Below are 22,624 nucleotides of genomic sequence, written 5' to 3'. Positions count from 1 at the left end.
AATCACAAGTCAAGAAACACACACACACACAATCACAAAAACACATATCACAAAGAAGTTTGTGCAAACAAGTATGATGCATGTCTATCATATGCAGGCCATGAGCTCATGTGTCGGTTGCCTACGCGCTCCCGACATTACCCGGGTACAAGTCCCATATATGGCTTTCCAGATACATCCAGTGTGCATATAAGTCTAACGACCAGGCTGCATACAGTGTGACTTTAAACGAATATGCTTACATTTGGAAAACAGTTCACAGTGTGTGGGCGTCCCCACTATACATTTGGCCCTAAGGCCCAAACAAGGTTGCATCTGCTCTCATGTGGCAGACAGTCTTTTAAAGTCATTTTATCTTTGTCCTCTACTCTCCTTTGGCAGAGATCTACTCTCTTGTGGCAGATATCCCTCTAGTTAATACATTCTTTTCTTTCCTGTGCTCTACTCTCCTGTAGCAGAGGTTCGTTACGTTCTTTTAGTCTTTGCGCTCTGCTCTCCTGTGGCAGAGATTCCTTTAACTAATATATTCTTTTTTTTCTGTTCTCTGCTCTCCTGTGGTAGAGGTTCTTTAATCCTTTTCTTTTCTTTTCTTTTCTTTCTCATCATTTTTTTAATTTCTTACTTTCAATATCACAAACTATCTTCACACTCTTTCTTCATCTTTTCCTAAATATTTTATGAAGAGAGGATCATGAGATCTTTATCTTAGATTTGTCTTTCTAAAACTTTTAGAAAAACTTGTCTGTTTACCACTCTCTATTTACTTTTCATAATACATACAATAATATTCTTATAAAATAATATCTTGATAAATAATAATTATAATAATAATTTACTCTAATATAAATGAGTAATTTTAAATAAATATTTAAAATAATATTTATAATACTCTTAAAACTTATTTTATAAAATCTTATTTTCAAATTTTTATTAACTACTTTCTAAACCACGAATTCTTCAATATTTTATAGAATTATATTTAAACCTTAACTCTTTGTTTCATATTAATAAAAATAACCCTGAACTTTAATAAAATACCTATTTTATTCCTGAACTTTATTTATTATCCAACATACCCGAAAAACTTATATAATTATGATATTAGACTCAATCTTTTCATAAAAATATATTTATATCCCCCAAAAAATAATTTTTCTTGGTGGTTTCTTTTCTTCACAAAGAATCGAACCCTTCTTATTTTTGTTTCAAAATATACATTTAAATTTTAATCCGTTTTTGAGTTTTACGATTTTTGATTTTTTCACAACTTTTAATTTAATCTTGTAGCCATCAAATCTCATCAAATTTATCTCAAAATATCACATCATAACATCCCCAAAATCATCAAAACACCCTAAATGTTTGTTCATGCATAACCAAACCAAGATCTTAAGCAAATAACAATAATTCAACAAAAATTCAACATAAACTTAATCAAACTCAAACAATAATCAATCAAACCAATATTTACTTATCAAATTCACATTTAATTACTATAGAATTATCAAACCATACCTCCATACAAAATCAAAATAACGAAAACTCTGGAGAAGCTTTTTGACCAATCTGCTAAAGAAGAAAATGTCAGAAATCGTCTGTGCCTCCTAGAACTCTAATTGGCCGAACTCAAGGGGAAAGGGAGCTACGTCATTGTCAAATTCTACCAAACTAAAGTAATGCCAATGTGTAGAGGATGAGGATACGAATACTTTTATCGGATTAGATTTTTTATTGGAGTTACGGATCTCAAAAAATCGAAATCAGAAGCTTTTGAGTTCCATGGAATTTACGTTCTCTCTCTCTCTCTCTCTCTTTTTTCCTTTCTTCTTGTAATGTTAAAGGAAGAAGATGAGATGCTGATGATGGTGATTAATAATGATGAGGATGGTTTTGAATGGTTTGGTGACACGTAAGGGGTTGGGTGTCACGAAACCAAGCTGCTGAGTCATTGATTCAAGTTATAAATATCCTAAATAGATAATTATGAAAACTGGGTATATTAAAATACAAGTAATAACATATATGAGTTACTAATATAAATAACATTAGCAACATAATGATAAAAGATATATGGTGAAGCATTAGCAAAACTAAGTTCACCGAAGAGTACCAATATTTACTCATATCGGCGGATATTGAACTCGATAATAATATTATTAACTAAACTTTATTTTTAAATTAAAAATATCAATTACTCAAATTAATATATATATATATATATATATATATAGAGAGAGAGAGAGAGAAAAGTAATATAATCTAGAAGCCTGACGAAGGATATAGCTCAAAGATAGAATTACAAAAGCATGAAAGGTTCACACGAAGCTAATGCATAAGATCCAAGTAATAGATGCAAAAGAGTAAAACATATATAGATATAATGTTATAATAGATCATTTTCTTAAAACCCTAAATGAGTTCATTGTTAAAACTTTTTCAAAATAGCCAAAAATCGTTTACTCGAAAGTCATCTACTTGAAATCATGGTTTTCTTAAATAAAAATTTTTCAGTTTGAAATCCTTTCGATAAAATAATTTGGAAACCAAATTCACAAATGAACATAATCGGACAACTCACTTTTCTTTTTAAACAATATCCTCCAAACCAAGAATTTCCGAGGTAGTTTCAAAACCAAAGATTGCTTTTGTAACATATCGCAAAGCTGTGGAAACAAGTCCAATCTAAACTAATTCATTATGAAAGCTTTTTCAAAAGGCTCAAAAATTCATTTATTCTTAAATCAAAACCTTTAAATTCGAATTCCATTTTGATAAGATAAATTATAAACCAAAATCACAAATCAAGAAAATCATAAAACTCACTTTTTCTGTAAACCAGATTATTCAGACAAAGAGTTTCGATTTAATTTCAAAAGCAAAACATTTAAACCAAAAGTTTCAAACCAAATTTGAAAATCATGTTAATCCTTCAAACCCTTCTCAACGTGGTTTAAGACCATATCAGTTAGAAATCAAAAACCACAATTTAAAAACCGCAAAAGCAGCCGTGTGTATCTCCCCTTCCATAACCACAAACCACATTCTAAAGAACTAAAGCTTCGCATTACTGTGCCTAAAGATCACACGCGACATTACAACTATTCTCGAATTTATTCAAAAAGATAAAAGACTTTGAAACAAAAAGGACAAGCAATAACGATAATCTCCACAAGAGTTTTGAAAGAACTGCTGAATCTACAAGTAAACAAGGACGTACAATCGATGAAGAGTACTGGAAGAAATTCAGTTTAACAAACTCAAGGATAACTCCCGAATATGATAACTGATAGGAACACAAAAAGGATAAGCAAGGCAGTAGTTTGGAACTAATCAAGCTGAGTTAACAAGTATAAAATTATAGAAGAAGGTTATCTGAAGCTAGTGATGACACTCTCAAGGTATAAAAATTTATGATTAAGTACACCTAATACATTTGAATATAAAGAATGAAAAACTGAAAGAGGATCACCTCATATGCTAAAAAAAAGGTATGTAACTCGCATTTCACAAAAAGGGTGACAGAAACATACACCAAAACTGCAATGTGGTTAAAAGAAAACTAAATTGCATTTTGTCTAAATAGTTTCCAAGTAAAAAACAGAATACGCGAGGTTTAAAAAATGAGAATCAATTGAGTTAAGGCCAAACAATATTGAAAATCCTGAAAGACATTTCGTTACTCAATCAAATAAGGTATACACTGAAATCACAGCAAGGTTGTAAGAAATCAAAGGTTTGTTCAAGAATTCTCAAAGCTTATATTCAAACAAGTGTGTATAAATTTTATAGCAAATATGGAACTAGTTAAACTCTATTTAGAAAAGAAAACTCCAAGGTAAAAATTTGCTTATCAGTCGGTTTCAAAACTTTATTTAAAACAGTGCATGCCAACTTCAAAACAACTTTGTCAATTTAAAGAATAACTATGGATGTAATTTAAGCGAGAAGAATTGATTTAGATTTCTTAAGAGAATCCAAAACTTGTTTCAAAAGTTCACAGCAAAACTCTAAGAATACACTTGAAATTGCCATCACATAAGAACATTCAAGAATATTAAGATGTGATTAAAAGAAATCAGACCAAACAAGAAAGGATCTTAAATCAAAGGAGTTCAAACAAGATCCAAGAAGCATGAGACATCAAACAAGCTTTCCATTGGTCCAAAAGAATACGAAACTCGTAAGGAAGGACAAATCAATCAACAGTGAATTTTCAAGAGGGAGCCATTAACTAAGGAAGGAAAATTAAGAGGACAAACAACGCATTAGATAGAAATAACTTCAAGTTGACTCGGACGAGTATGATATTTACAAGAGAAGAAAAACTAAGATTAGTGGTGACGGTCATAACAGTAAAAGAATAATAAAAAACAGAACCGAGCATATCATTCAAAGAAGTGAAAAGCTTAAAAAGGAATTGGTCTGTTCCTAAAAGGAAGGATATGAACTCAATACTTTCAGAAGAACAACAATTGCATAGACAATGTGTTGTACTAAACCAAATTCAATTTTAAAATAAATTAAGTGAAGTTTGTCAAATGAAAGTCAACGAAAAAGAGGCAAAAATCTTTCTTTTGAAGGATTCCTAAATACATAATCAAATAAAGATATTTGTAAAAACTGTAATAAAGTTGTTAGAAAATCAAGTTGTATTTAAAGTAAATATATTTCCATAAATCAGTGAAGAGACAGGCGAGGTATTGGAAACAATTAGTTTTAAACTGTAAAAGAAACTTTCAAAGTTTATGTAGAGAAGTGTATATCAAATCAAAAGCGATTTTGTTTAGATCTGAAGAATGGCTGTAATTATCGTCAAATAAGAGGAAACTGAATTACAATTTGTTTACAAAGGACTCGGAATAAGAGCTTAAAAAGATATAATGCATCAAAACATGTTCAAATATATATCAAAGAATACATGACTCAAGAGGAAGTGCCTAAACAAAGAAGATAAATACACCAAGGATTTTAAGCAGACATATGCAGTTAGGATCAAACAAGAATTCATATGAATAGAGGAATAAGGTTGGGGAAATCGAACTACTATCCAAAAGAAAAGACCACAAGAACTTTAGGATAGAGTAGGAAAGAACAAGTCACATGATTCTAACAGAATCCAAAGCACGTAACTGAGTAACCTCGAGAAATAATTTCTAACGTTCCCAAAACCCACGAATCACGTTACCTATTACTCGTATCTCGTCCATGATAACCCATTACCAATAAAACAAACCAATAGTTTTTCAAACTCTTTTCAACAGTTTCAAACAAATTCTCAAAATCATTTTAAGCTTTAAAACATTTTTAACAAGAATCCAAGCCATACCGTGTAGAAATTGAAAATCTTAAGTAAAAACTGCAAAAGCGTCAACCATTACTTCCGTTGCCACAAGTGTTAAGCCGCACCCATCAGCCGATATGCCGCAACTCCACGAACAGGCTTTTCAGGAACATGCTAAGCTCGTCGCGCATAGGCTAGGTTATCCATCCTCACTACCTCTCCATTAACGTAATCGACCTCATTCATGAGTTGCCATTAGGGTTCCTTTCTTCACCAAACATTTGATATCAAGGTGATCAGTCTCAATACCAAAGGTCTAGTGCGTCAATTTTCTCAATAAGGCACTCACAAAAAAGCATGCTATAAAATATCAAGTAGATAACCTAAATAGCATGAAAGAAAATGACCCAGAGTGTGCAACGAAGCACAATCGGTCCATCCCTCAGTCTCACGAGGACGAACCGCCCTGATACCACTAAATGTAACACCCCGATTACCCTAAGCCTTACCTCTAGCCGTAAAGCAAAGGTTAATCAGAGGTTACGACAATCCTAAGGCTTATTCATATTTATATATAAAGTAATATAATCTAGAAGCCTGACGAAGGATATAGCTCAAAGACAGAATTACAAAAGCGCGAAACGTTCACACGAAGCTAACGCATAAGATCCAAGTAATAGATGCAAAAGAGTAAAACATATATAGATATGATGTTATAATAGATCGTAGGGAACTAGCCGCAGCTTGCAGAGTTTAAGCCGACTAGTTACAAATAGATAAAATACAGAGTTTTGGAATTAAAACAGCTTATACAACCTATCTTTCAAGTAAGCCTCTAAGGCCATAAAATAAAATACAACGAGATGTGAGAGTAACTATAATAAGGTAAATTAGAAATAAACCAAGGAGGAACCATACTCTGCTCTATCACCATATCTGCAATCTCATCGAAGTAGATTATGACCTGCATCTGAAAAACAACAACAAAGTATGGAATGAGAACCGAAGATTCTCAGTATGGTAACAGTGCCTAATGGTGTAAGATGTAAGGCTCTGGGACGCCGAAGGCAATCCTAGAACTTCACATCACATATGGATATTCAAGCTTAGGACAATTATAAGTAAATATATACAGAACTTAAACCATAAACCATAAGCAGGGTTATCTAACATAGGAGATTTCTAACTAATACTAATCACACCGCTGTATCCTACAGCCCTCACCAACCTAACCTCTGTGCGATCCCATCGCCACCGCCTACCTAACCTCCTCAGCACCAGACAATCACAATTAATACAAACAAGTAAAACACAAATAATATTCATATACCACAAGTAGTTCAAGAAGCAGATAGGCATGTTATTCAATTAGGCAAGCCATTACAAGTAAACACAACATACAAACAGATAAAAATGCATATGATGAATGCATGCCCTACTGGCTGTGATATCACATTGTCGGTTCAACTACCAACCCAACACATCTCCATGGAGATGTTGCCCTTTGGATTCATGGTGTGGGAACCCCCGAGATATAGTGCTCGGATCATTGTCCAGGATTTTGTGCCTGCACGCTCTGATGATCCGAAGGGATGCGAGCGGGATCTATTGCCTCCGACCTCACATCTAAGCGCAAGCGGGACGAGCCATCGCCCTTACGCCGTCGCCACTACCTCGACAGGCGGGATCCAACCTCTGCCCCTGACGGGCGCATAGCGTCTCATAATCTCAATGAAAAAGTAGTACAGTAGTTTTCAAAATATTTTTAGTACAAGATGGATCCATTACTTCGTTCAGAGTCCTCGACTCCTTTCAACCATTGTTCATGCACATTTCAGTTCCTTGATTTCGCATCTCATCCATCAACCATTCATCACATATCATCAAACTTTCCCCAGTACAACAGAAACCTAGTTCTCCGTTTGGTAAATTTTTCCCAACCAAACATCAACTAAAATCCTTAGCTTGTTTCCCATATCCCCATACTCAAAAGTAGGCCTAAAAGCTTTAAAATAGTGTTATAGAAGCTTACAACCTCATCGGAAAGGTGAAAGAGTTGCAAACAAAGCAAAATTTGAGAAACAAGGCGTGTACGTCCACACAGAGGTGTGCGTGCGCACGCCCAGGAAGATTTTGAAAATGTGCGTACGCATAGGAGTGTGCGTACGCACAGGTACTAAAACATACAAGCCTGTTCACTTGCACAGGCTGTGCGAGCGCCCCCAACAGACGACCCTTCCCGACTTGTGCATGCGCACAGGGCTATGCGCCCGCACAGGTCGTAATTCTTCATTGATGTGCGCGCGCACAACCTATGATAGCGCTGCCACCAGAGCACTTTCCCTTGCCTGTACGTACGCACAGGTCTGTGCGTCTACATAGGATAACATTTTTGCAGGGTTGTGTGTGCGAACAAGGCTGTGCGTGCGCACATATCAGAACATCCTGAAATTCTGTAACTTGCAGAATTTTATATTTTCAACACCAACTTTGAATGATCATAACTTCCTCTACAAAATTCCAAATTTTGCAAACTTTATATCAAATAGAAGGATTTCCAATAATCTTCAAATATAGACCAAATTCAACATATTTTGAAAACCGTGGCAAAAGTTATGATCAGACCAAGTTCGCCAAAAATCCTTTTTTACCCAAAACCTCAAATCCTCAAGTTTAACTACCTCCCAATTCAAAATCAAACCAAACCATATCCAACCATCATAAACCACTACTTCATACAACATCTTACCATTTCACATCATCCTCTTCAATTACACCCTTAAATTACTCAACCATTATACCATATCTCCTTACCAAATCCACAATTTCCTACTTAAACATAAATCCTCACTCATAATCATAATCAACCAACAACAAACTCAACTACCGAAACAAATCCTCATAAATTCCAATAATCATTATCAAACCCTATCCATCATTAACCAAATTCATCATAAAGCTCATCAACACCAATATCATTCTCACAACTTATTATCAATCATCAACAACATCAACCACTCTCAATATAATCCAATAATTTCATCATTTCACAACACCGTTTCACATCAATAAATTTTCATACATTGATCCATCACTTATAATTATCATCATCATAGTACTCACCCAACACCAACTTTTCCCCATAATCATCATCAACCACAACAATTCAATACTACCAACAGTTAATATCAATTCACATATAATTATTCATACACCAACAACATTCAATCCTATCTTAGGGTCAACTAGCCTAAGTGTCCAGAAATATTACATATTACATAAAGAAAACTGAAACCATACCTTGGCCGATTCTCAAATGCACCAAACATCAAAACGAAGCCACCAAGCTTGATTCAAAGCCTCAACCAACACCAACAAACACCAAGGCTCACACTAACAACACATATATCATTAAAATCAAAACCTAAGATACAAAAAATAACTAAACACAAGGGTTTATAGAAGCCTTACCTTACTCAACGTGATTAGGGTAAAATTCAATATTTACCCGCTACTAGAGATCACCTAAATAACCAAAACCACAAAATCTACTCATAAACTATACATGAAAACGTGCAGAACCTAGGGCTGGAAACTGGAACATGAAGAGAGAGATTTTACCAGATTTCTTTAGATAGAAATGTAGAGCTCGATAAGAGCTTCGCGTGGCTGCAAACAGCTTGTCAATCGGAGCTCCGGATCAAATGTTATGGCTTCCGGAAGGTGGAGGTGAAAAGTATCACCACCCCTTTCTCCTATCTTCTCTAAATCTGCGGCCCTCTCTCTCTTAGGGTTGAAAAATGATCTCAAAGCTCATTAAATGAGCTTATATATGTTGGACATTGAGCCCGGTCCAACCCGTTAGCGTTTTTGGTCCGTTTGGCCTACTTTGGGCCAAAACCTTTAAGATTAGTGTCCGGTTTTCAATTCTAATTTAATTTTCTCCTTTCAAAATAATAAATCGATTTTCAAAGTATTATTTTCCAAAATACGCGATACTGGACAGTCTAGAGCCGGTACTACCGGGTTAAGTGTCAGTACGCATTTTTACAAAAATTTTTCGAAAGAAATACATTTTCCAAATCAGAAAAATTCACTGAATTCAAATTTTACATTTTTATTTTCAAATTAAAACTTCTAAAATTTGAATCTATTCCGGGCATTAAGATTATTTTATTAAAACAGTTTTACGTGAAAACGCGGGTTCTTACACCTGAAGCGTATGTTTTGGTGGCCAGGGTTGAAGAAGGATGTGGTTGAGTATTTTTCAAAGTGCCTAACCCATCAGAAGATAAAAGTGGAACATTAGAGACCCACAATGACTTTACAACCTTTGGATAAAGCTCAGTGGAAATGGGAAAAGATCACCATAGATTTCATAACTTGGTTACCAAGAACATTGATAAACCACTATTTTATAGTTTATCTTGTGCTCAATTGAGTGGTTTTTATCTACTCTTTACCCACTTATTCATACTATTTGCATGGTTTTACATTTGTCTTCCTAATTATGTGCTTTGATTGAAAACATGCTTCTTTGATCTTATATTTGCTTATTATTAATCCTCTCTTATTACCATTAGATGCCTTGATATGTGTGTTAAGTGTTTTCAGATATTATAAAGCAGGAATGGCTTGGAGGATGGGAAGAAAGCATGCAAAAGTGGAAGGAATGCAAGAAGTTGGAGAAATTGCTAAGCTGTCCAGCCTGACCTCTCTGCACTCAAACGGCTATAACTTTAGCTACAGAGGTCCAAACGACGCGGTTCTAGTTGCGTTAGAAAGCTAACGTCTGGGGCTTCGATTTGATATATAATATGATATAGTTTCCCTGACGCTAGGCAACGCGACTGCGTGATCCATGCGGCCGCATCGCAGTGATGGAAATCCATCGTGGCAAAATTCGAAACCAGCGAATTTTGGACTGTTTCTGACCCAGTTTGCGGCTCAGAAAACACAGATTAGAGGCTATAAAGTGGGGGACTGCATCCATTCATAGAGAGGCTCTCACATTCACAATTTTAGGAGTAGATGTAGTTTTTAGAGAGAGAGGTTCTCTCCTCTCTCTTAGGATTAGGATTTAGGATTTCTCTTAGTTTTAGGAGTGACTCTCAATCCCAGGTTTAATATTCCTTTTACTTTATATTCCTCCTTTTACTTTCAGATGCTTTAATGCTTGTATTAGATATGTTGCCCAATTGGCTTATGAACTTTTTATGTTAAGATCTGCATATTTTATTTAATATTATTTGAGGTATTTCAGATTTAAGATTGCTTTGCTTTATTTATATTAATGCTTTTAATTTAATTTAGATATTTTCTTCCTTTTGGTTTTGGTTAGGTAATTGGTAACACTTGAGTTGTCAAACTCAGGAGTGGTTGAAATTGGCAGATTTTGCTTTAGCTAGGATTGCTCTAACACTAGTCTCTCCACAGGAGTTGACTAGAACTTGAGAATCAAGCTAATTAGTCCACTTGACTTAACTAAGTGGGATTAAAATCCAATTCTCATCACATCTGATAAGGATAACAAGGACAGGATTTCCGGTTCTCATACCTTGCCAAGAGTTTATTTTACAGTTATTTATTTATTTTTATTGCTTGAAAATATACCTGTGCGCATTGCCCAAACTTCCAAAACCCCCCAATTTACAATCTTCATAACCAATAATAAGAACATACTTCCCTGCAATTCCTTGAGAAGATGACCCAAAGTTTGAATACTCGGTTATTAATTTCAAAGGGGTTTGTTACTTGTGACAACCAAAATATTTGTATGAAAGGACTTTTGAAGGTTTAGAAACCCCGAGAGCCTAAGAATCTTTTTGAAGCTGCTCAAGGGTTTTACATGCCATTTTGACGTTGGGATTTCTGTCGGTTTAGAGACTATATCTACAACGCGACTCTTTTTTATGAAATTCTTTACTGGCAAAAATTCCAACGTCAAACATCATTAGGACATGAAGTTATTTGGGTACTAGTAGACAGATTGACTAAGTCAGTGAATTTCCTCCCGATACAAGTTGATTATACATTGGAAAGACTTTTCCGGTTATATATTCAAGAGATAGTGTGATTGCATAGAGTGCCTTCATCGATTATTTCTGATCAAAACCCGAGATTCATGTCTAGATTTTGGGGAGCTTTTCAGAAAGAATTTGGAACAGAGCTGCACATGAGTACAGTGTACCATCCCCAAACAGATGGATAATCGGAGCGAAAAATCTAAACTTTGAAAGATATGTTGATTCCTTGCATGATGGATCATCAAGAAAATTGGGACAAGTATCTGCCGTTGATTGAGTTTGCCTACAACTACAATTTTCAACAATATATTGGAATGACGCCATATGAAGCTCTTTATGGAAGGAGGTGTCAGTTGCCATTATGTTGGTATGACAGAGGAGAAGTTAGTATATTGGGACTAGACTTGGTATAGGAAACGACTGAGAAGATTAAGAAAATCCGTGGAAAGATTCAAGCAGCGCAAAGTTGACAGAAGAGTATACCGATAATAAATGTAAGCTTCTAGAGTTAGTGAGAGTGACCATATTTTTCTGAAAGTAACCCCTGCTACCGGAATAGGTCTAGTATTACATTATGGTATCAGAGTAGTTCGTTCCCGTAGAGCTTGGGAAATGGACTGGCTATGCTTTTGAGCATATTCTGGGTGTGTGTACATGCTATTTAGGATGTTTGATTGACATTATAGCATATATGTTCATGAGCATACTTTTGGAGATTCGAAGCAACTAAGGAAATTAGAATTCGTGCAGCTGAAGTAAAGGTTGATGATGTTTAGTCAATGAAATAAATATATTCAGGGAGAGTTCTGGCCGAGTAGATGGATGATTAAGTTCTTAGTGGTTTACAATCAGAGTGGTGATGTGGAAGCACGGTGATTTTGGTGGCTTTAGAATTGTAGTGATGTGAGAAAGAAGTTTTGGGATATGAAATTTTTTCGAGGATTGACGAAGAATCGAGGAATAGGAAGTGAGTGCATGGTCTAGGTTACAATGGATTGATTTAGCCTAAGAGGTTGAAGAATTATTTAGTTTTTGAGAGAGTTGAGAAGGATTTAAGATTGATTTGATTTAGATAGAACCCTTGAAGGGTAGGAAAGTTTAACAAGGAATGACATGAACTTGATATTTTGTAGTTGTTGAGAAAGAGCTAGACGAAGCTAAGAGTGAAACATATAGGTATGCCTTAGGCTTGAATTAGGTTAAGTTTATGACCTTGTACATGAGAATGAAGGATGTGAAATAGTATTTAAATTAATTTTGGGAATGGTAGAACGAATGGTTTGAGGGTGGTTGAATTTGAGATATGAAGATTGGAGAGCAAATTTTGGAGACAAATATCCTAATTAGGTAGGTAGGATGTAAACTTTGGGTAATTAATAAATAATTAACTAATAAATTAACTATTATTCAAAGAAATTATAAAATTAAGTTTGATAAGTTAAAAAAGTAAAAATATTTAAAATACGAATTTCAACACTAATTTTAAAGATTTTGGCCCAAAATTTCATTAACACTTGAGAAAGTGAAAGAGAGCATGGTGAAGGAGAGATTGAAGGAGAGAACCCTAACCCCAAATCACTTCTACTTTCAAATTTTTCTAACTTTCAATCCGAAGCTCTAATTAACGAGTCATTTGTGGCCACATATTCATTTCGTTGAGCTCTTCGATTCTATTTGATTGATTTGGTAAGGAATCTCGAAATTCATGCCCAGTTCTCCCTTCCCTATAATTTCACATTTTTGGTTTTGGAGATGTTGAATTATTGTAATTTTGATTGTTTAGGGGTACTCTATCGTGGATTATAAGTGGGTTTCATCCCAATTTTGAGTGGTTAAGGTAAAGAATCTTTGAACCCTTGTAAATTATTGAAATTAATGAACCCTATGTTAATTATAGTAAAATTGTATGGTATTAGATTGAATTGTGTGAATTGGAGTCAAATTAATAGATGTTGGATGCTTGAATTGAGATTTGGAAGCTGAAAATTCATTTGGTGAGGAATTAGAGACTTGGAAACGTTGGACGAAGAAAGGTTTTGAGATGTTTCCGGGCTTGGGAAAAAATCGGCCAAGGTATGGTTTTGGTTTCTCATAGTTAATATATAATGTTGCATGAAAACTTAGGCTAATTGTTCGTAAGATAGGTTGAACGGTGTGGAATTGTGCATTGTTGTTGAGAATTAAATTGTATGTTGGCTGAGTGTGAAGTGAATTGGATTGATAGAGCTTTGATATGATGCTATGGAATGATGATAATTGTTGATTTTAATAATGATTGGTGAGAGGTATTGTTCGATTTTGAATGGTGGATTTTAGAGTGGAAAATGTTGAATAAAATGAATGTTTTAGGTGTTGGATGATTGAAAATTGGTTGAGGAGTGCTTAATAATGTAGAGGAATGTTTTTGGTATTGCTGAGGGTATGGTTTGATTGGTTTTAAAATGAGATTTTTGAAAAACTAGAGGTTTGTAAACTTTGGTAAAAATTGATTTTTGACAAACTTCGATGGGCCATAACTTGGCTTCCGGACCTCCAAATTTGGTGAAAAGTATTTTGAATAAAAATTGGGTCCGTGAAGTTTATAATGTTTGAAGAATGGGCTAAAAATGATTTTTAACAAAAAGGTTATTCGTGTTCGAAGTTGGGTGTAAAAAAACTGATTTTCTGAAACTTAGTAACTTTTTACCAATTCAGCTATATGCGCGTACGTGGACATGCACGTGACGCGGGGATTTCTCTCTGCCCAAAGAGCTCGCGTACACGGACAAGGGTCGCATACGTGAGATGCCAAATTTTACACTCCCGCGTACGCCGACGATTGTGAGTACGCATGACCCTGTTTTTCTGAAAATAGTGTTTGAGTTTTAAACCATTCCTCTAGTTTTCCAGACCTCTGTAACTACTTTTTAAGGTCCAATAGCTAGCTTTTAGGTTTTAGAAAGAGAGCGAACCTATTGAGGAAGTTTGGTTGACATTGAGGGAGATTTTGTGAAGTGAAATAATTGAATTAATGAGGTAGGGACAAAGTTGAATGAAATATGATTAATGATGAGGTTGGCTATGAAAATTGATTTTAATTATGACTTTTGAATGAATTAGAATGTATTGAAAATGGAGTTGAGAATGAAAGTGACTCTGATTGAGATGTACCGGATAAGATACAATAACGTTGTCCACTTGCTCCGGGTAGAATGTTTGAGATACCTGGGCAGTAGCAAGGGTTGTGGTTAGTCCAACTTGCTTCATGTTGTGATGTTCTGTCCAGGGTTCACTACTAGACATGTCGGGTTTGGCTATATAACCGACAGATGAGACTTATCGGCCATAGGGTAGACATGCATCATATGTACTTGTTTGTTTTGTTTGAGTATACATTTGTTTTGACTTGCCTAATTGCTTAACTATAATTAACTGCTATTTGATCTATTTGTTGTATCTGCTTTGTATATTTGTGTTTTTCTTGTTTGTCTTGTATCTGTTTATTTCTAAGAGATCCCTCAGTGGTGGAGGAGTATTGAGGGTTATATCTTGGTGATTTCTAGAGGTTGCAGAAGATGAAAAGGAAAGAGATAGATTAGGACTAGATTCCCTTAGATAGATTACCGAAATTTCTGGTTTAGTATGAACTTTAAGTTTGATTTGGGTTGTCAGAGTTCTAGAAATGCCTCTGGCTTTCCCGAAGCATTATACTTTATCTATGTGGGCACCTTTACCATACTGAGAACCCTTGGTTCTCATTCCATACATATTTGTTATTTTACAGATGCAGGACGTAAGACACCTCGCTAAGCGTGCGGGAGACTCTGCTGCACCTGTCGGAGCCTTGGCCCGTTATTCACAATGAGACCCTTGAATCCTCCATGAGGAATAGAATTAGGGTACTTGAAAATACGGATTGCATTTTTCTCCTTGATAAGGAGAAGGGGGAATATTGGGCAGAAGTCAAAAGAAACCTCGACTCTTGTCCTTCTCAACAAGAATATAACCGAGTAATAGAGTTTGAGAGTCGCGATCTCCAAATATATATATATTTCTAGCCGGTCTTTGCTTGATATTCATATGTTAAGTCTCTTCTACTTTCTATTATCACACTCTTTCCTATTTACATATGAGTACGACACGAGTTTCATATTGTCTTGCTTACCCTTTTCTTTCAAGGCTCCTAGCTAAACTTCCTTTCATATATATCCATGTACATATTTTACTTTTAGAGGTCGTAATACCTCACCACATTTGATTTACGAACTTAAGCGTAAAGCTCTGTGTGGTAGGGTGTTACATCTAACCCTTAGAACTAAGAAACTTAACCTCAGTACGTACGACCCTTCCAGATGCTTAAAAGAGTCGGTCCAGTAGCATATCAAATAGCCCTTCCCTCTTCTTTGTCAAGCCTTCATGATATTATTCATGTTTCGCAACTCAAAAAGTATAATCCCAACGAAGGCCATTCTTTGCAACCAGAGTCAGTACAATTCCGAAGCGACTTGACATATCCAGCATCACCGGTCAGGATCATGTATAAGAGTGACAAACGGATGAGAGGCATTTTCTTTGGTTAAAGTAGCTTGGGAACGCGATGAAGAAGCACCTGGGAGTTAGAAGATAATATGAGAACCAATTATCTGCACTTTTTTATTGGTAAAGAAAATTTTGAGGGCAAAATTTTCTTTTAGAAAGGTAGAATGTAACATCTTGATTTTTTTTCATAACTAAACAACGTTTTCATTTCTTCAGTAATTAATTTTATTTAGTCGTTTCTAATCCCTACAAATAAAATAAATGATAATGTAATTTTATTATGTTATTTATTTATTTTATATGCCATAGTTATGATAAAGTTTAGATAATAATATTATTTTTATTATTATCCTTATCGTGTTCGATATTCGCCGATATAAGTAAATATCAGTACTGTCTTGGCATTGCTAATGTTTCATCATATATCCTTTATCATTAAGTTACTAATGTCATTTATATTAGTAACTCATATATATTTAATATATATATATATATATATATATATATATATATATATATATATATATATATATATATAATTACTTGTATTTTAATATATCCAGTTTTTATAATTATCCGTTTAAGATATTTATAACTCGCTGACTCAACAGCTTTATAACATGACACGTGGCCTATGCTTGACACCTAACCCACCATTATCATTATTCATCATCATCTAATCTCTCATTCTCTCTATTGAACCACTGAACCAAGAAGAAAGAAAAAGAAAGAGAGAAGGCCGTGTGGGATTTATGGCACCTCCGAGCTTCTAAGTTTGATTTCTTGATATCCAAAACTCCGATAAAAAATCTAATCCAACTAAAGTATTCCTATCTTCCTCCTCTCCACATTGACGTCAATTTTGTTCGGGAGAAGTCGATGGTGAAGCTGATGCCCCTCCATGCATGTTCGGCCAAGTGAGCCCAGAAGCGGAGTAGCCGATCTTTGATATTTTTTTCTTAGATTTCTCGATCAGGAAGTTTCTCGGATACTTCGGTTGTGAGGACAGGGAGATAAAGGTAAGGTTTGGTATATTTTTACCGATTAAATGTTAATTTGATAAGTAATTGTTGGTTTGATTGATTATTGGTTGAGTTTGTTTATGTTTATGTTGAAATTTTGTTGAAATGTTGGTGATTTATTGATGTTTATGGTTTGGCCATTGTGTACAGTCATGATCTGATTTGTTTTGGTGAATTTTGGGGCTGGTTTCATGAGGAAAATTGAGAAAAATTGATGAGGTTTGATGGCCAAGAGATTAACTGAAAAACTATGAAAAATCGATAACCGTAAATCTTGAAAACGGATTAAAAATCATATATATTTTTGAATAGATTACAAGAAAGGATTTTTGGATTTTAAGAGCTGTGTTTATCACCAACGTCACATTATTATTTTGATAATAAAATTGTATTTTGATAAAAATTGAAGTTGATTTTATAAATAAATAAGTTTAGGGATATTATGAATAAAAAGTAAGCGTTCAGGGGTGAACGGGTATTTTTGAAAATTCTGGGTTATTTTTGTAAACATTAATATATGTGATAGTTAATTAGTAATTTTCTAAAAATATTGGGTCAAAAATAAAATATTTAAAAGCTTGAGGTTTAAAGTATAATTTCTAAAAGTTTAAGAATACAACTTTAAAACTAGTTTTTGGTATATCAAAATAAAAATATTAAATATTAATACTCCCTTAATATATTATTTTACTTATACCAATTTAATTAGTTTACATTTTTATTTATTTATTTTTACTAAAACTAATATTTTTATTAAATATGAAAGAAAAATAAAATAATAAGGGTTTCTAAAAGTATTAAAAACACAGAGTTATATTAAGAAATTTATAATTCCCTTTTCATAAGATATTTAGGAAAGGCGAGAGAATAGTGCGAACATGATTTAATATTTTGAGATTTGTAAAGTAAAAGATTGAAGAAAGAAAAATAAAGAAAAGAAAACAAAGAGAATAAAGAGGACATGAGAAGAAATAAATGTTTGAAATTGAATACGAGATTAATTGACTGTGTGCTACTTTAAGCGAGTAGAGATATGGTGGTAATTCCACTGAGAAAGTTACTTTTCAAGGATATGACAACCAGTCTGTAGTGATGGTTGATGCATGAGCATCTTTAGTTATTTTTAATTATTTTTTTGAATAAAGTTAGTGATTTCATTGTTATAATTGAGATTTTTGTGCTTTAATCAATGTTTCTTGGAGTTTGCTTTTACTTTTGGTATGTGGAGAAAATTGTTGAAATCAAGCCCAATCAACAAGCAAGAGGAACATTGGGACCAAGGAAGGGACAGGCAACCCAAGAAGTCCCTGGGAGAGTTAAGAAAGATTGCATTAGGAAGTAACCTCCCAGGGAAGCAAGAGTTGGAAACAAGCCAGGGAAGTTTAAAGAGAAATTACAACCCTGACCTCTTCATACTCCAGCAAGGATAACTTGAGTTATAAAAGTCTAAATGACATGGTTTTTGTGAAATTAGAAAGCTAACTTTTAGATATTTTCAATGATATATAATATTTAATAGTGGACATTTAATTTGAGCCTTGAATGATCCTCTTATTTCAGTGTTTGAAAATGACCACACGTCCAACGTGGGACGTCCTGCGTGCAACGTATGGAACCAAGCCCCTTTGACCTCTTCATACTCCAACGAGCATTACTTGAGCAAGATATCTTCAAATGATGCGGTTCTAATAGCGTTAAAAAGCTAACATCTAGAGCTTTCTAATGATATATAATAATCTATAGTAGACATGCATCTAAGGTAGCCAACCTCAAGCGACAAAAAGCACTCCAGGGCTGCCATGATTTTAGCCGTACAACGTCAGTTATGTGTACACATCTCCCATGCGTATGCACGACCAGCACCATAAGGAAAATCATGCATACGCATCTGGCATGCGTACACATGATTTCACTAGTTGTGGGACATGAGAATTCAGTCGTAGGACACCTGGGAGCAAACAAAGAGCTATTTGAGGCCAAAATGCATGGCCGTGGGACGTGGGAATGTATTTTAGTCCATATGTTGCACGGCTACTTAAGGCATATTCTACGCACAAATAGGCCACCTTTGATTAATCCTTCAGTTATTCAAGTGTTTGTTGGCCCAAGATTGAAGTTTCAGGCCCATGATTTTAACTAAGCAAGGCACCAAGTTTGAATTTCAATTACATGATCATTAACTAAATAAGAGTATTAAGACTTAATTAATTAGATTGGATTTGATTTAGTTTCTTTTTGAATCAATTTGAATTCTGAAGTAGTTTTTAGGGTTAGTATAAATAGGAGAGGAGCCACACACGTCTATCTCTCTCTTCTCTCCCCCTTCCTCCTTTCTTCTTTTCTTCGGCAATTTTTACAATTCAAAGTTTTTAGGTTTTTCTTGAAGCATGAGCAACTAATCTCTTTGGTTAAGGTTAGGAGCTCTGTCGATTCCTATGGAGTAATATTCTAGCTTTTCTATCTTTTATTAATTTATTGATATTTTCTTTAGAAAAAGTGTTCATTCTTCATTCAAAGGATTTAAATGTGTTGGGAAACAATTATTCTTTGACTTGAATTATTTTAAATTCTTGAAAAAGTTAATTAATTGAATTAAGCTTGAAAACTTCTTCTCACAATTCTTATGTTTGAAAACAAGACTTGATTTGTGACATCGAATCAACTAGGAATAATTCTTATGCATTGCGTGGCTTCTAAATCAGTGAACATGCTACAACTCTTTTCTTAAGTAATTAACTAAGGAATTAACAATTAATTAGGTTAAAGAGATATTAAATTACTAAGGGATTGGGGTTTGATTACCAATGATTTGCGATAGATACATCTTTGCATGATCAAGGTGGAAAGTGAAAAGTATTTTTCTGAAAGTCTTAACATCTCTGAAACCTTAACTCTCTTAATCATATTACTTCCTAAACCAATATTAGTTTACTCTTGTTTAATTCTCTATTTCATGTTATTTGCTATTGAAACCCTAAGTTTGTTCTTGTTTGACTAGAATAAACAATTGACTATTATTTGCTTAATCTGTTAATCCTCGTGGGAATGATAACCCACTCCCATGATTTTACTTGGTACGACTCAGTGCACTTGCCGATCGTTTATGGTTTTGTAAAATTCGCATCAAGTTTTTGGCGCCGTTGCTGAGGATTAATTGTGATTAACAACTATCAGTTAGTTGATTACCTAGATTAGACACTTTTTCTTTTTCTGTTTTTCTTAAGAAAAAAATCCTTTCTATTTATTTCTCTTTTCTTTTCTTTTTACCACATGGTGCGTTTAATTCAGTTTGGTATTTTGTGCTAAGAAAAATAATAGAGAGAAATCACATGAGTTACTACTCACACTCAAGGAATGATTCATATTACTGTGGATGGAGAAACTATCCGGATTTTGGTTGAAAAAGTCAAAAACAAGGAAACTTTCATGTTCCATATCCCATCCATCAAGAATTATCATTTCCTTATTTATATCAGGAACCATCATCTAATTATTCATATCAAGAACCACCATCTCTATATTCATATCAAGAACCATCTTCTTTTTGTTTATATCAGGAACTATCATCTCTTTATTCTTATCAAGAACCATCATCTCTTGAGCTTACCATGAAAAAACTAGAGAACATTGTTACTGATTGTACACGAGATAAGAATGAGTTTCAAAAGTATGGAGAAACATGTGGAATTGATTGCCAAGCATGTGACAGAGGAATAACTAAACTCATTTCCAAGATAAGCAATACAAATTCCTACAAAAGAATGTGAGAGAATCTTTCAAAGGAGTCTATACTCCAGTGAATTAGAGAGCTGCATGGGGGTTGATTGAGTTGACCTACTAATTCACGAAGTTCTTGATGAAGGAACCCTTCCAAACACTACACAACACTTAAGCCCTGAAAAGGAAGAAGAACTAAAAAAGGTAAAGGCAATCATGGAAAATCTAGAAAGAAGAATTGTGGTCAATGAAAAAAAGACAATATCTATGATAAAGAAACGGTCAACAAAAGTCAACCCAGCCTCTATCCCAAAAAGCGGTTTGGATCGAGCTAATAATAGTAAAAGAACACTTGTTGGGAGGCAACCAAATCGGATGGTACTCCTTTTCTCCTTTTCTCCATTAAAATCTTTTCGCTTAACTAATTGGAAGAAGAGGAAGAGAATTCAAGTTTAACAAGAACCACATGCCAAGTTAATAACATTAAAAGAGCGCTTGTTGGGAGGCAACCAAACGTTAGGTAACCTCTTTCCATCTTTCCTTTTGCTTTGCTTCATGTTGCATATGTGTTTCATGGATTAAGTTTGGTGTTGCTATACCAACAGGATGCTTGTATTTCACTGGGTACTTAGCCTAGTTTCACATTGATTGTGTCACACTAAGTTTGGTATTGCCACACTTCACCTATGCAAGGTCCACCCCATGCAAACACATTAGCAACCTATTTATTTTACGTTGTTTTATCTTTAATTTTGTTCTGTTTTAATTTTGTTTATTTTATTTGAATAAGCTTTTGCATCACTTATTGCTTTCACTAGATAATCATGATTATTCCTATTTTCATCACCACTATTTTTTTTGTTGCTTGAGGACAAGCAATCACTCTAAGTTTGGTGTTGGAGGTTATGCTCTACATAGTCTAAAAGATGATGAAAAAAGAGGTAACTCTACCTTTGAGTTTTTATTTCTTATATTTTGCATCTGTTTTGATCATCATGATTCAATCTTCCTTATTTCACCTTACTTTTGAAATTGCTTGCACTCAATATCTTTAAGCATGCAACAAAGAGTTTTTGAATGGAAAAAGTTGAAGAAAATTTTTAAAATTTGGGGCAAGTAAAGATCAAGAGAAGTGGAGGTTCTGATAGTGTAATTGCATAGGGAGCTTTAAGACATGGAATAAAATTTAGAGAAGTATTATGGAGGATCTCAAAATTTTATAAAATCAAGAAGCAGCAAGAAAAGAAAAGAAAAAGAAAAAAAGCAAGGCCCAAGGCTCTGAGCACCAATGACTAGGAAGGTTTAAAAGAACCAAAGCTCAAAGAGTTGTTTTCCTAGTTAAGTGCTTGCGGTGTGACTGTGTCAACTTGAGACAGAACATTTAGAGTCAAAGCCAAGTCCAAATAAAAGAGAAGCTAAAGGCTTTGAGCACCACTGACTGGGAAAATAAAAAGAAGCACGGATTCAAAGAGTCCCCAGTTAAGTACTTGTGATGTTTCTGTGTCGAGCAAAGCTTAAGACAAAACATTTAGAGTCACGGTTAGGCTCAAGGTGCAAAGTACCCAAGAAAAGTAAAGGAAAGGAAAAGCTGTCTTCAAGGTTAAAATTTATAGAGGCCTCCATAATAACATCTGAATGTAATCCCTATATTCCAAGACTTTCAATTGTAAGCCTAGTAAGCACTGGAATCCATACATGCTCACACAATTCGGAGTTAACCCTACTGTCACTTGATCACTTCACTCGGTGAAATGTCAAGCAATTCTTCAATCCACTCCGATTTAGAGGACTCCTTTGTGCATAGTTCTTTTCTTGCTTGGGGACAAGTAAGATTTTAAGTTTGGTGTTGTAATGCATGAGCATCTTTAGTTGTTTTTAGTTATTATTTCTTTGAATAAAGTTAGTGATTTTCTTGTTATAATTGAGATTTTTTTTGCTTTAATCAATGTTTTTTAGAGTTTGCTTTGAGTTTTGGTATATGTAAAAATTGTTGAAATCAAGCGCAATCAACAAGCAAAAGGAACATTGGGACTAAGAAAGGGAGAGGCAACCCAAGAAGT

Source organism: Arachis hypogaea, chromosome 17, assembly GCF_003086295.3.
Source record: "Arachis hypogaea cultivar Tifrunner chromosome 17, arahy.Tifrunner.gnm2.J5K5, whole genome shotgun sequence".
NCBI lineage: Eukaryota > Viridiplantae > Streptophyta > Magnoliopsida > Fabales > Fabaceae > Arachis > Arachis hypogaea.
This window is presented reverse-complemented; position numbering follows the sequence as displayed.